This window comes from Artibeus jamaicensis, unplaced genomic scaffold (assembly GCF_021234435.1).
Source record: "Artibeus jamaicensis isolate MK-2021 breed Jamaican fruit bat unplaced genomic scaffold, CSHL_Jam_final contig_548, whole genome shotgun sequence".
NCBI lineage: Eukaryota > Metazoa > Chordata > Mammalia > Chiroptera > Phyllostomidae > Artibeus > Artibeus jamaicensis.
Genome location: NW_026521883.1, coordinates 215734 through 230775, shown reverse-complemented (window position 1 = coordinate 230775; position 15042 = coordinate 215734). Strand labels below are relative to the sequence as shown.

Genomic DNA, 15042 nt, shown 5'->3' with positions numbered 1-15042 from the left:
AAGAAGCAAGGGAAAAGGAGACAGTTACCTACAAAGGAGTTCCCATAAGACTGTCAGCTGATTTCTCAAAAGAGACCTTGTAGGTAAGAAGGGGCTGGAAGGGTGTATTCCAAGTCACAAAAGACAAGGACCTACATCCAAGATTGCTCTATCTAGCAAAGCTTTCATTTAGAATGGAAGGGCAAATGAAGTACTTTCCAGACTAAGTCAAGTTAAAGGAATTCATTATCACCAAGTCCTTATATGAAATGTTAAAGAGACTTATCTAAGAAAAAGAAGATGATTAAAACTATGAACAGTAAAATGACAACAAACTCACAACTATCAACAACTGAGCCTAAAAAAAGCAAAAACTAAGCAAACCTCTAGAACACAAATAAAGTCACAAAAATGGAGATCACTTGGAGGGTTATAGTGGGGATGGGGTAGAGATGGGGGAAGAATGAGGGAAAGGGTACAGGCAATAAGCATAAATGGTAGGTACAAAATAGACGGGGGGGTTAAGAATAGTATGGGAAATGGAGAAGCCAAAGCACTTACAGGTACGACCCATGGACATGAACTGGGGTGGGGGGCAGTGCCAGTGGGAGGGGAGGGTGCAGGGCGGAGGGTAATGAAGTGGGGGAGGGGAATGGGACAACTGTACTAGCGTAATCAATAAAATATATTTAGAGAAAGAAAAGAAAGGAAAGAAGTATAAGGAGTGAGGGAGGAGTAGAAGGGAAAGGAGAGAGGGAGACAGGATTTGGTTTGCAAGAAGATTACAGACTAAGCTACTAAAAACTATTTGCCTGAAACTGCGCTGTGTCTGTAGCATGCACTGTGGTTCACAGACACACAAAATTTGGTCAAAATTATATGAGATGAGTTTAGTCCTCAAAGATGGTAAATATAAATTGGGTGTTCAGGGGACACATGTCAGGGTGTCCACGTTCTTGTGCTGCTTTGGCCTGGACTTCGTAGAATTCCCGGTCCTTACTTTTTAGGGCGTGAATGGGTTGAATCTCTTACTCTTTCCCTTCAGATTTCCTAAATAGTATACAGATGCTTAAGAAACAACGGTAACTTTAAATACAAGCCATTTGGGGTATATTGTGTCTCTTAACTGTTAATAGATTTTTAAAAAAATTAATACTGACTTACCTAGAGTTAAAAACTCTTTCAATTTTGAACATCGTACTTGTTTTTAATGTTCAGATTCCTAGTCTTTTATCATCCTCCCCCTCTCAGTAACTACAAGATGATTTATTTTCCCCCTTAGCACTCAGCTATTACAGTCATAGCTCATCTTCTGCAGTAAACCCTGCATCAATCTCCAACAGGCTGGAACAGTCAGGTTCAGCAGAGAAGTCCATCAAAGGTGTCTGGGCTGCCACATGCTCCAAGAGGTCCCTTTGCCTTCTTCCCAGGACTTGTTGGTTGTTTATAGACAATTCTTAACTGACCTATTGTTCCATTTCCATTTCTGTAGCCAATTTAAAAGCAGAAAGTTAGATAGGGGAAGTCATGCTTAGGTTGGCAAACTAAAAAGTTACATGACATTGATTCGTTTTATTCAATTAGATTTATTTGTTTATTTCGACACGTTCTACCTTGCTCCATTCCGCAGCACATTGGAGTCCATTGACACCCTGAGAGAAGTCCCTTGTGTGTCTTTAATGGAGACAGGCTCCTTCAAGAAGTTCCAAATTGGAAAATTTCAGGCCACAGAACAGATCACTCAAGTGTTCTGCTAACACCTGTTAGTCCTTGGTGGTGCTTGCCATGGGAACCCTAGCACCAGTAGTCCAGGTAAACAGTAAGCTAACAACAGACACTGAGAACGTTCCTCATTTACTTACTAACCATGTTTCTTGTCTGCAGACTGCAGGCATTTACTTGGCTGTAGCTTGGTCCTTGCCTCTACTGTCTTTCTAAGGCACTGGACGAGAGGCACAGCAGAGATGCGCCCCAGCCGCTGGCTCCCTGTGACGGAGCTCGGTCTCCAGCCAGGGCGACGTCACCAGCCAGGGCGACTGCAGGGGGCTGCTGCACTGAAGGAATAATGGTCTGACTCCGCAGCTTTAAGATCAGATCAGTTTCATTTGTGCAAAGGCACAAGGGCAGGGGAATGCTTTACTGTTTGACACACAGATGACAGTCTGGCTGGAAGCTAGTGTTTGGGAGAAAATAAAACAAAAATATTAGTTTTGAAGAAGCAGCCATAAGACATAGCATGGATCTATAGTTTTCTTCTGGAAAACAAAACAAAACAAAACATTTTCACCCCAGAAAAACACCTGGAAGCCAAGCAGTACCCTTCCTGTGTTTTGGCATTTGTGTAACAGTTTGTTTAAAAGGACCATACCATATAAAGTGATTCCAGTACTGCTTGCCAGTTCTGCCAAAGCCATAAGATGAAACAATCAGTCTTTTGGCTCTTTTGGATGGAAAATTTTAAGAGTGTGACAATACAGAGGAAAAAGGAGGGAGGGAGGGAGGCAGAAATCTGCCTTGTGATTGAAGTGGACAGGGCGGGAGCACAGTTGTAGAACCCAGGCCTCCTCATGATAATTGGTAGCCAGCCATGGCTAAGGTGAGAAGAGCTAAAGGAGGTGTGCAAGAAATGGGAATAGGAAGGGTGAAGGGCCACCCAGTGGTGCCAACCTTGGTGACTAAAACCCCAGATCCTCTACGGATTTCTGGAAAATACATACAGCTGCTGCACAGTTCTAATAGTGCAGATATGTATTACGTTTATTCGGAGTTTTCGGAAACACATGATCCTGTCCTTACAGCACTGCTGTGGAGGAGAGGAGGCATACATCCCCTAGTTTATGAGTCAGGCCCTGTGCGATGCTGTGACGTGAACCACAGAAATACATGCTAAACAAATCACGTTTTCCAGGACGCTGAAGTTGCATTTCATAGACTACACCCGAGACTTCTAATATCTGAGCCTGAAAAGAACAAACTCCATGTGAAACACTTAATTTAGTCAACTGAGGAGAAGAAAGTCCTCCTTCAGTAGAATCTGGGTTCAGGAAGTGTCTCTCAGTCCCTGAGACATTAAAAGGAGCCGCTCAGGCCACCAGGTTGGGTATGGAGCAGGGTCAGGAGTCATGGCCGGAGGAAGTCACATGGAGAATGCGGAAACGTGGGTTCCCGGTCTCAGCTTGCTCAGAAATTGTGGTGTTTGCAACAGATCCTAAGGCTTTGCCTGCTAGCTTTTGAAGCAAAAATCTGGAATTGGACACACATTGTTCAGTGCCCCAATCTCTATCTACCCACAGTGCTCAGGTATAATCATTTCATTTGATAAAACAAATTACAGAAGACTTCTGTTTGCTACATCCCAAATTGGCATTAAGTATGTCTAAAATGTCCCTAACTGCCAAGGTAACAAGATCTGTAACGACTAGAGGGTAAGTCTGAAACATAAACCCATAGATGCCAGAGATACTGCTTTTAAGAGTTGTCCCTCTTTTTAAAATTTTAAAAAATTTTATTGTATTTTTTCCATTACCAGTTGTCTCCCGTCTACCTCTTCTACCTCCATGCTCACCCCTCTGGCTGACCCCGCCCCCAGAGCTGTCAGCCTGCTCTCTGTCTGTGAGTCTGTCTCTATTTTGCTTGTTAGTTCAGTTCATTAGATTCCACATATAAGTGAAATCATATGGTGTTCGTCTTTCTCTAACCGGTTTATTTCACTTAGCATAATGTTCCCCAGGTCCATCCATGCATTCGCAAAGAGTAAAATGTCCCTTTTTTAAGGCCGAGTAGTATTCCATAGTGTAAATGTGCCACAGTTGTTTTATCTATTCATCAACTGATGGACGCTTGGGCTGCTTCCAGTTCTTGGCAATTGTAAATAACTCAGTGGTGAACATAGGGGTGGTTTTATTTTTCCAAATTAGTGTTTTGGGTTTCTTTGGATAAATTCCCAGAATTGGAATCACTAGGTCATAAGGTGTGGTGGACTCCGGCCAGCAGAGTCCGCCTGTTGTGGCTGACGATGAGAATGAATGCACAAGCGACAACAGGTCTGTGGAGAAAAAGGGAACCGGCACGGCTCCTCTCTCAAGGGGAGAGTGCCTGCAGATGCCTCGGCCACTCCCTCAAGAGGGGAACACCTCAGCCCTTGCCTAGACAGGTTTTTATTGTTTTCCTTGTGTCTTATATCAGAGAAAGATGTATTACATAGAATTTTATTGTCTGCATTTTAGGTACAATCAAGGAAATGAAAATAACATGCAGAGGGGAGGCTTAAGTAGAATAAGGCAGTTCCATTTTTAATTTTTTGTGGTAACATCATACTGCTCTCCACAGTGGCTGCACCAGGCTGCATTCCCACCAACAGTGCATGACGGTCCCCCTTTACCACATCCTCACCAGCACTTGTCGTTTGTTGATGTATTGACAGTGGCCATTCTGACTGGTATGAGGTGATTATCTCATTGTGGTTTGCATTTACATTTCTCTAATGATTAGTGATGTTGAGCATTTATTCATCTGTCTGTTGGCCATTTGTATGTTTTCTTTGAGTATCTATTCAGGTCCTTAGCCCTGAATTTTTTGGTTTTTTTTTTTTTTGGTGTTGAGTTTTACAAGTTCTTCATAAAATTTGGATATTAGCCCCTTATTAGATTTATCAGCGAATATGTTTCCCCATTCTGTGGGTTGTCTTTAAATTTTATTGACATTTTTCCCTCTTTTGCATTTGTGTAGATGAGCGAAGGAAAACTTTACTAGAATAGTTGATGGTATAAACATTCAAATTTTATTTTGTTCTGTTTTTGGTAGTTATGTCCTCTTGGGATCAATTGTTCTTATTTCCCTTTTTAATGAAAGACAGGTAGCAGTGCTCAACTAAGAGAATTGTGAAGAGCTCAACATACGTGTCTGGTCAGATATGGTAACCCTGGAAGGAACTTGATAAAGGTTAGCTCCCACCTCTGCTCTCGCGCAAAAGACAATACAGAGCAAGAAGTCATTGACTGGAATAGTGGTTATTTTGTATTGGGGTAGATTTCCTTCATACATAATGGCCGTCGGTTGCTATTCCTTTCAGTTTTGGACTGTTTTTGAATTTTTCTGCCCCCTTTCCTTAACTTTTTTAAAAAGTTAACTGAGTTCCTGCTGTGTTATGTTAAAAGCTTTTATCTATGTCGTTTCATTTAATTTTCATAGTAAGATGTTCTTTTCATTGGTGTGGCTTAATTAAATATATTTTGCAGCTGTGATAATTTTTTTTAATTCCAATGCAGGATATGGATCAGAATTCGTTCACCTAATTAGTTGGAGGTTGATTTCCCTCATATCACTGTTAAAAGCATTTGAGTTGCTAAGTAAAGGCAACATTGACTGACACTATTTTTTTTCAATTCTTTGTATTCTTTTTTTAAAATATATTTGATTTATTATGCTATTACTGTTGTCCCATTTCCCCCATTCATTCCCCTCCCTCCCCTCCCACCCACATTCGCCCCCTTTAGTTCATGTCCATGTGTCATAAGTTCTTTAGCTTCTACATTTCCCATACTATTCTTACCCTCCCCTTGTCTATTTTCTACCTACCGTCTATGCTACTTATTCTCTGTACCTTTTCCCCTCTCTCTCCCTCCCACTCCCCTGTTGCTTACCCTCCATGTGATTTCCATTTCTGTGGTTCTGTTTTTGTTCTATTTGTTTCCTTAGTTTGCTTTTATTTTAGGTGCGGTTGTTAATAACTGTGAGTTTGCTATCTTTTTACTATTCTTATTGTTCATATTTTTTTATCTTCTTTTTCTTAGATAAGTCCCTTTAACATTTCATATAATAAGGGCTTGGTGATGATGAACTCCTACAACTTGACCCTTATCTGGGAAGCACTTTATCTGCCCTTCCATTCTAAATGAGAGCTTTGCTGGATAGAGTAATCTTGGATGCAGGTCCTTGTCTTCCATGACTTGGAATACTTCTTTCCAGCCCCTCCTTGCCTTCAAGGTCTCTTTTGAGAAATCAGCTGATAGTCAAATAGGAAGTCTTTTATAGGCGACTGTCCCCTTATCTCTTGCTGCTTCTAGAATTCTCTCCCTCATTTTAATTTTGGCTAATGTAATGATGATGTGCCTTGGTATGTTCTTCCTTGGGTCCACCTTCTTTGGGACTCTCTGAGCTTCCTGGATTTCCTGGAAGTCTATTTCCTTTGCCAGATTGGAGAAATTCTCCGTTATTATTTGCTCAAATAAGTTTTCCACTTGTTGCTCTTCCTTTTCCCTTCTGGTACCCCTATAATTTGGATGCTGGAACATTTAAAGATGTCCTGGACGTTCCTAAGCCTGTCTTCATTTTTTTGAATTCTTGTTTCTTCATTCTTTTCTGTTTGGTTGTTTCTTTCTTCCTTCTGGTCCACTCCATTGATTTGAGTCCCAGTTTCCTTTCCATCATTATTGGATCCCTCTGCATTTCCCTTCATTTCACTTAGTGTAGCCTTCATTTTTTTCATCTAATTTGCGGCCAGAATCAACCAGTTCTGTGAGCATTCTGATTACCAGTGCTTTGAATTGTGTATCTGATAGGTTGGCTATCTCTTGGTCACTTAGATGTATTGGCTCTGGGGCTTTGATTTGTTGTTGCGTTTGAGCCGGTTTTTTTTTTTGGAGGGGGGGGTCTGGTCACACCTGTTATAAATGAGGGGTGGAGCCTTAGGTGTTTACCATGGCGGGGCATCCCAGTCACTGGGTTGTGACTGTATGTGGGGGCGGGGTCAGAGAGGGCATAATGGCGCTTGCTTCGCTCTCTCAGATTTCAGTCCCTTCTGCTGCTTCCTACAAGCAAACTGGGCCCTTCTGGTGCTGGTTCCTGGGTAGGTGGGCTTGTGTATGTTCTAGGACCCTGTGGGTCTCCCCAGCAAACTCTCCTGTGAGGCTGGGAGTCTCTCCCAGCACCTCAACCCCCACAAGTGTTTTCAATTGGTGCTTTTAGGCTTTATTTCCCATCACTGGGGCCCTGTGTTGCATGGTCTGTTTTGATGCCCATTTTTGCCTGGTTTATCTGCGCACAAATGTGTGATTGTGGTCAGCCAGTGGCTTTGCACGCCTCACTGGGTCTGCTCATTTCCTCCCTGCACCCGGGTCTAATAGCCACAGCCTGAGCAACCCCAGTCTGCCAACTGCTACTTTTTCCTGCTGCAACCCCTCTCTGCTGGCCTCCAACTTCGCCCCTCTTACTGATCTGGATGAATGGTTATTGGACTTCTGTAAAGTTCAATTTTCTGTCTGTTGTTTTTTTGTTTCTAAATTTTGGTTGTCCTTAATTTTGGTTGTGCGAGGAGGCACAGTGTGTCCACCTACACCTCCATCTTGGCCGGAAGTCCTGACTGACACTTTAAAAGGTGAAACTAACAACGTCTCAGAGTTAGGGGGAGGTGGCCATGTTGACTGTGTACCAGGCACTCCTCAAAACCATTCATTCATTCATTCATTCATTCATTCATTCATTTTATTTCAGTTAAAATAGCTGTGTTGGATTTAACAGCTCTAGGAACTCTTTGTCCATGGGGAAAGACATACTAATGTAATAGCATGCCTTAAAATGAAAAATATGTTTACCAAAGATAACTCAAAAAGAATCTGTTTGGATGGAAGAACTGTCTTTTTAGTTCACAGTGATGGATGGCTGAGGGGGCAGGGGCAGAGCTAGTCCTAGTCCATACAAATGAGAAAATGGTGCCCTCTCTGGGCAGATCCTGCCCCTGAGGCACAAGGCTTGGTGAATGGATGATGCTTTTGTGCGGAAATAGAGAAAAACCTCCTTTTCTGTGGTGGAAACTGCCCATCACCAGGGTGTGTGGCTCAGGGACTTAAGTGCAGGCTTAAGTGCTGGCTTTCAGACCCTTGCACTTCCTCGTGCATTGCACAGCTTGGCCTGACTCTACACAGCAGCCCAGTTGTGTGTGCAGAGGGATGGTGGTGGTGGAGGAGGAGGCAGCAAAGATGTTGATGGAGAAAGGACAGAACGAATGTGGGAGAGGATAACAGGCACAGGACAAAATGGTAGTTTGGGAACAGATAAACAGTCAAAGAAATCATTTCCAAGTGGGAGGTGGGGCGATCCAGAGAGAATGATGACAGACTGCCTGTGCTTAAAACTAGTAGGGCAGTTTGGTCCTTAGAGTGACCCTTGATGCTCTAGACTCTAGAGTCTAGACTCAGCCTGTGGTCAAAACCCAAAGCAAAGGGCTGTGCAAAGTCCAGCTAAGTCACGCTGCTCGTACCACCACCCTGCCACCAGGGGAATCTTTCCGTAACTCCTTGCACTTGTCTTAACTTCTCTAACTGCAGCATTTATCCACAGAGCTTGTGTTTAGGGGCCGAAGCTTATTCTTAGGTTCCCAAGGCTTTTAGGGCAAAGGAATTAGAGACACTGGAAGGACGGTGTGAATTGTGTTGGAGCTTTGACATTCTCCCCTTTGCTGATTCCCTGCTACTGAGTTTTCTTCAGCCCAGAGGTGGTAAAGCTAGCCCTTGGTCTTTAAAGAACGGCCTGGTCTTTACTCCCATATTATCCTGTTTCCCCGTGGATTGCAGAAGTACAGGGAAAAGCCAGCACTGTGGGTTGGATGCAGTCCCAATAATGGGAACACAAAATATGGAAGCAGATGTAGAGTGGATGTGGAGAAAGGAAAATCTGGTTGTGTGGGGGCGACTTCTTTCGCAAGTGTCCCCCCGGTGCCACGGACGTGCGTGAATGAGTAAATATGGCCGAGACAAGATGAGATCTGTTTGGGGATGGAGGAGTGGGCTGTGGCCAGTTTCTCTGGGGAGAAAGAGGCCAGCAGCGGCCAGTTTCTCCGAGGAGAAAAAGGCCCAGAGCGCCTTTCTCCATAGCCTTTTATTGGGTTGTAGTACACAGGAATACTGGATGGCAAGGATCAAACAGTAGATAACATTACAAAGAAATCTGAGGGCTTACTATGAGTCAGTGTCTGTCAGGAAGAGTTGCAGAAACTTTGGGAGACATACTCCTTTCCTCTCGGACCCTTATCATATGAATGAAAGCATTCTTAGAAGAGCAGATTTCACAGGTTAATCAGCAAGTCTTTGTGATACCAGATTTTTCCCCAGGGCGCGCTCTGGCCAGGCAAGGAGTTGCACCTCTCCCCATCAGGTATTCAGGCTTAAGAGGATCTGAGCCAGGAAGTACTTCTCCCAGAGTACATGGGGACTCAGGCTTTGACAAAGCTGGGGGGGCGAGAGTCCATTGCTCTCTGTTTCAGCCCCCTGAGTCCTTCCATGAAGGCCTCCCAGGTGATCGAGTCTGGCTTAGGTTGCTCCCTGCTGTGAGGAATCTTACCCTTCATTGACTTCCGACCAAGCTCTGGGGGCAGGGAGAGGAACTGAGGCAGCGTTTGCTACCAGAGACAGGCTTTGTCTCCCGTGGCTGGCATTCCAATGGTTGTCTCTTGCCCTTAGCCACACGGGGTAGAGATACAATTCCTAAAACTAGACAGAGCGGTCTACAACATAGTTGTAAAAGAGCCTATTTATAGTAGGGTATACATCTTGATTATTTTCCTTCTTTTCATACTAGAAAATATCTTACTAACTTCACTGAGGGCCAGGTACAGATTTTAAAACCATGTGTAGCAGCTTCCTAAAGCTGCAGAAGGGTGAAAGAAACCACGGTTGGGTTTTTGGTCTTTTTCATGTTTGGAAATCATTTACTGTAATTTCACAAGAAAGGGATGCTGTTTGCTAAAATTCCAGAAGGAGATTAATTTGCCAGCTTGTATTATATAATACCCATTTTCCTACACTCAGCCTCATTTTGGCAAATGTAAATACAGTAGGAAATGAGATCAATTTATTTTAGTATATTTCTGAGAAAAAATTACTTCATAGCCTGCGGAATAACAGGGCAATGCAAATTGGCCTTATGTGGGTATATGAATGAACATGACCTTTAAAAGGAGAACAGAAAGAGGATTGAGGAATGTGGACATGCACTTTAAAAGTTCTGGTTTAGAACTCACAACAGATTCAAGCTATCCAGAGTAATACCTTGGATGACGTAGGTATTTATTTGAGTGGAATGGTTTCACGCAAAATGCTCTGTAGTCAGAATACTTGCTTCAGCAGAGTGATTTCAGATTGCTTTCAAATGTAGAGGCTTGTGATTTAGATGCAGAAAAGAGCAGATTGTTTGTGCTGGCATTCATTTACTTTAATCTGTCCCAAATCTCATATTCCACCAGATAATAACTATGACTTGACATACTCTTGCACATTTTTTGTTAAGTTGGAATCTCTGAACTTGGAAAGTCCACCATATCTTACCCTCTGTTGGTTTTTTAAAGACTCTGTAATAGTTCACTCTGAAACTTTGCTGATAAGATTGTTGCTCTTGAGAAAAGGGTGATCTGTTCAAAGTTCAGTGGTAATAGAATTCCTACAATGTAATATAATATGCTTTATGTACTTTCCTTTTAGAAACTTATATCATAGACAAGTTTTACCCTCTATAGTTTGTCAAAAATTTGTGTTCATGATTAATCTGCGAAAGCAACTCAGAATTTAAGTAATATACTTATGTGAAATTTATTAATTTCTCTTTATAAGTGGAATGAGAAGGTTGTACTATGCTTGTGTAGGGCTTGTTGTATTATTTAAGAAGGTGATCTTCCCACCTTGAGACATGGCAGAGTCATGAAAATGTCAATAGGTAAAGTATAGGTGAATGGAAAAGTAAAGACCTGGTAAAGACCCACATCCACCCTCTGTCTGCTGGAGCTGCCTTCTCTGGGTCCCCTTGCACTCTGTACATAATCTTGTCATAGCAACAGCCGCTCCCTTGGTGCTCTGCCTAATTTGAAGGTCTTGGCTTGTGTAGATATCTTTGTATCTCTGGTGTACATGGGTGCTTAGTATGTGGAGAGTGAATAAATACATGAATATGTGCGTAAGTAATCACGTTTGCTTAAGATGACGAGAGAATGGAGGTCTGACCCTGGCAAATGGGGAAAGGATAAGGCCCATCCAAGAATCCAGAATAGCAGCCGTATGAACCTGGGGACTCCGGAGATCCAGGCTGCGCACCAGGCTGCTGTTAGGAGAACAGTTTTGAAATAAGGCAGAGAGGCTGGCTTCTCCAGAAATTTGGTTATCTGAGAAGCTCAAACTGAGCACAGAGTGTAGAAAGGGGTAAAACTGTAAGAAGTGACAGTGACTTCAAGGCTAAAAGGGTTAACAGAGGAACCAGTAAAGAAAGACCCTGGATGAGGCTTGCGATACACTGGCCTCTCCTGGAACTTCCTGAATGATGCGAGAGGAGATCCGTCATTGAACTGAACTGAACGTACTTTCAAGTGAGGTCCTGTGCTAGTTGTGAGAAATGCGGAGCCCAGACTGTCCTCCAGCAGCAGGCAGGGGAGCTACGTGAAGGCGAAGGAAAGGTGCTGTGGTCACAACTCCAACAGTATTGCCTTCTCAGGAGAGGTTTTGCCTGTTTAGCTTCTTCTCTACTCTGTTTTGTTTGTTTGTCCTAGAGGAGGTAGAAGCTACCCAAGAGGACCACTGTGGGAAGCTCATCCAGAGAAGCCTTCTGACTTGGGGCAATCTGAAAACCACTTGGTCACAGCTGCCTGTACAGGGTGGGGGATTCTTGATTCATTAGTCCCCATTCAGGCGTTAGGATCCAGATGTCGTGTGGAACTGAGGCACAGAGAAGCTATGAACCCTGTTCAAGGTCACTCAGCTGATACACTATGAAGCCTGAATTTGAACTCAGTCTGGTTTCAGGATCTGTGCTTATAATATTAGTCTACACTCCCTTGATCAGCATAGGAACCACCTGCCCTAAGCAGGGCTGCCAGGGGAAGGATCAATGTACAGGTTTAAAAAGCTTCCTCTGCAGTTGACCTGATGAGGTGGTGGCTCACGGACCAGGCAGTCCTACAATTGTGTGTGAATAAACCGGGAGGAACAACTAGGCAGCCAGATAGACTGTGCAACCCAGGGTTCCAGCACAGGGAGACAAAGCCTCGAAACCTCTGACTATGGAAACCTGTGGGGGTTGCAGCGGTGGGAGAGGCTCCCAGACTCACAGAAGAGTTCGTTGGAGAGACTCACAGGGTCCTAGAATGTACACAAATCCACCCACCTGGGAATCAGGCCAGAAGGGTCCAATTTGCTTGTGGGTAGCAGAGGAAGTGACTGAAAGCCAGCTGAGAGCAAGTGGCATTATTCCCTCTTGGACCCCTCCCCCACATACAGCACCACAACACAAGTGACAAGGGTTGTCCTGCCCTGGCGAATACCTAAGGCTTCAGAACCCTTACTGTGTAACGGGGTGCAAAGACAAAAAAAATATGGCCCTACTCAACACATCAAAGCTCCAAAACTAGAACTAAGCAGTGAAGAGATAGCCATCCTTTCAGATGCAGAGTTCAAAACACTGGTAATGAAGATGCTCACAGAATTGATTGCAAAATAGAGGAAAAAGTGAAGTCTATGCTAAGTGAAATAGAGGAAAACGTACAGGGAACCAACAGTGACAGAAAGGAAACCGAAACTCAAATCAGTGGTTTGGAGCAGAAGGAAGAAAGAAACATTCAACCAGAACAGAATGAAGAAACAAGAATTCAAAAAAATGAGGAGAGGCTTAAGAACCTCCAGGACATCTTTAAACGTTGCAACATCCCAGTCATAGGGGTACCAGAAGGGGAAGAGGAAGAGCAAGAAGTTGAAAACTTATTTGAACAAATAATAAAGGAGAATTTCCCCAATCTGGCAAAGGAAATACACTTCCAGGAAATCCAGGAAGCTCAGAGAGTCCCAAAGAAGTTGGACCCAAGGAGGAACACACCAAGGCACATCATAATTACATTAACCAAGATTAAAATGAAGGAGAGAATCCTAGAAGCAGCAAGAGATAATGGGACAGTCACCTACAAGGGAGTTCCCATCAGACTGTCAGCTGATTTCTCAAAAGAGACCTTACAGGCAAGAAGGGGCTAGAAAGAACTATTCCAAGTCATGAAAGGCAAGGACCTACATCCAAGATTGCTCTATCCAGCAAAGCTTTCATTTAGAATGGAAGGGCAGATAAAGTACTTCCCAGACAAGGTCAAGTTGAAGGAGTTCATCATCACCAAGCCCTTATTATATGAAATGTTAGAGAGACTTACCTAAGGAAAATAAGATCAGAAACTATGAACAGTAAAATGACAACAGACTCACAACTGAACCTAAAAAAATAAAAAACAAACTAAGCAAACAACTAAAACAGGAACAGAATCACAGAAATGGAGCTCACAGGGAGGGTATTAGCAGGGAGGGGGCAGGGGGACCATGGGGAAAAGGTATAGGGAATAAGAAGCATAAATGGTAGGTACAAAATAGACGGGGAGGTTAAGAGTAGTGTGGGAAATGGAGAAGCCAAAGAGCTTATGCGTATGATCCATGGGCATAAATAAAGATGGGGGAATGCTGGTGGGAGAGAGGGTACAGAGAGGAAAATAAAGGGAGAGAAGTGGGACAACTTAATAGTGTAATCAATAAAATATGCTTAAAAAAAAAAAGCTGCCTCTGGCTGCAAAATACAGGTTAGTGGGTTGAATTAACTCCCAACTCCCGAAATGAACTATCCTAGCTTTGTTGAAAAATAACATGGCTACTTGCTTCCCCCCCCCAGCAGTTAATAATTTTCTGCATTCACTGGATAAAATATTGAAGACTTAACAAATGTTTATTCCGATCCTTCTCTCTCCTCTTTGAATAGTGTTCTTTGCCTGTCATCATTACATCGGTTGAAGATGATCTTGGCCTTTGTGATGGCTACAAAGCAGGTCGAGATTCCAGGGGTAGGTGCTGGGTTGTGGTTAGGATCCCATTGATGCCAGAAGAAACTCACTAGACCTAGGTCACCTGGGGCTGATAGAGGACCAGGGGTTGTAAAGTGGTCACTGAGGTCTTGGGAGATTTCAGATGCAGCTGGGCCTCTCTAGTTCTTGTTGATTCTCTTTGGAAATCTGCTCAAGTCTCCTTTCTCCCTCTCTTTGCTTATGCAGTTCTCCACTCAGCCTAAAAGTGGCTCATGAGGCTTCTGAACCCCCACTTCACTTGGCCAGTTTTCATCTTCTCTCTGTATTTAGGGCTGGCGTGTCTGTATGTCATTTAGGTAACTTTTTAGAGCCAAACCTTGAGCCACTGGCCAGCTTGTGGACTAACTGCCCTAGACACAGGCTGCCAGCCTTGAAATGGTCACCCCCGTGCAGAGCCTGGCTCTGCCAGAGTCCAAGCTCGGCCACAGAGATAGTAGTGGTGTCAGCAGTACTTGTTTGTGGAGCATTCTCTTCTTGGCAGATCTGAGTCTTGAAAGTTTGTGAAAGGATGGGTGACAAATACTTCCCTTCCTTATGGCATTCTTAATACATAAGCATTTCCCTGGTGGAATGTCTGCCTAGTTTTCTCGTTGGCTCATGCCGTGCCTGCTTTTAAACCAGGGGAAGACAGTGAAGGGAGGGGCGTTTCTGCATATTTTCAGGTGAAAGGAGCACCCTGTTTCTGGATGGTGGGGTTAGGTCTCCACTGTGTGTTTTTTTATTCGGTTTCATTAGCTTTAGGATTACAAGGAATCATCGCTTCTCGGCCTTTTGGCTAAGATCAAGTGTAGGATTATAAGGAATCAAATTCAGGAAGCAGTTTAACTCTTAGTCCTTGGAATTTGCTTTTGCTTCTGTTTTGGTGCTAGGGGGATTCCACCCCCTCATAGCTCTTTTTCTGCATCTTTCTATATAGTTAGTGAGATATTGGAAGAGGTCACAGTAGGAGCCGTGGCTGGACAATGCTTTAACCTTGACTGTACATTTTGACAGGTTTGAAGCTCTGGTGTATGGCATCAGACAGTCTAATAAACCTACTTTTCTTCATCCCTCTGATTCATCACCATCAACTTTGAGACTAATAGTAGTGTTAGTGTCTGGACAGTGACAGACCAGTCTAGAGAAGGAAACAGATGAGGCAGTCCAGGGTCCTGAATTTCTAGCAGCATCAGATACCTCTTCATTAGGTCATACAAACC

The 15042-nt window shown here is 43.5% G+C and overlaps 1 protein-coding gene and 1 non-coding gene across 2 annotated transcripts in view; both read left to right on the top strand.

Moving 5' to 3' along the window:
- The window catches only part of PELI2 (pellino E3 ubiquitin protein ligase family member 2), a 162110-nt gene that overhangs the window by 90683 nt on the left and 56385 nt on the right, over positions 1-15042 (top strand). The window lies entirely within an intron of this gene.
- Positions 14599-14785, top strand: LOC119057128 (U2 spliceosomal RNA). Its single transcript, XR_008392489.1, has one exon. It is a non-coding gene; the product is annotated as a U2 spliceosomal RNA (small nuclear RNA).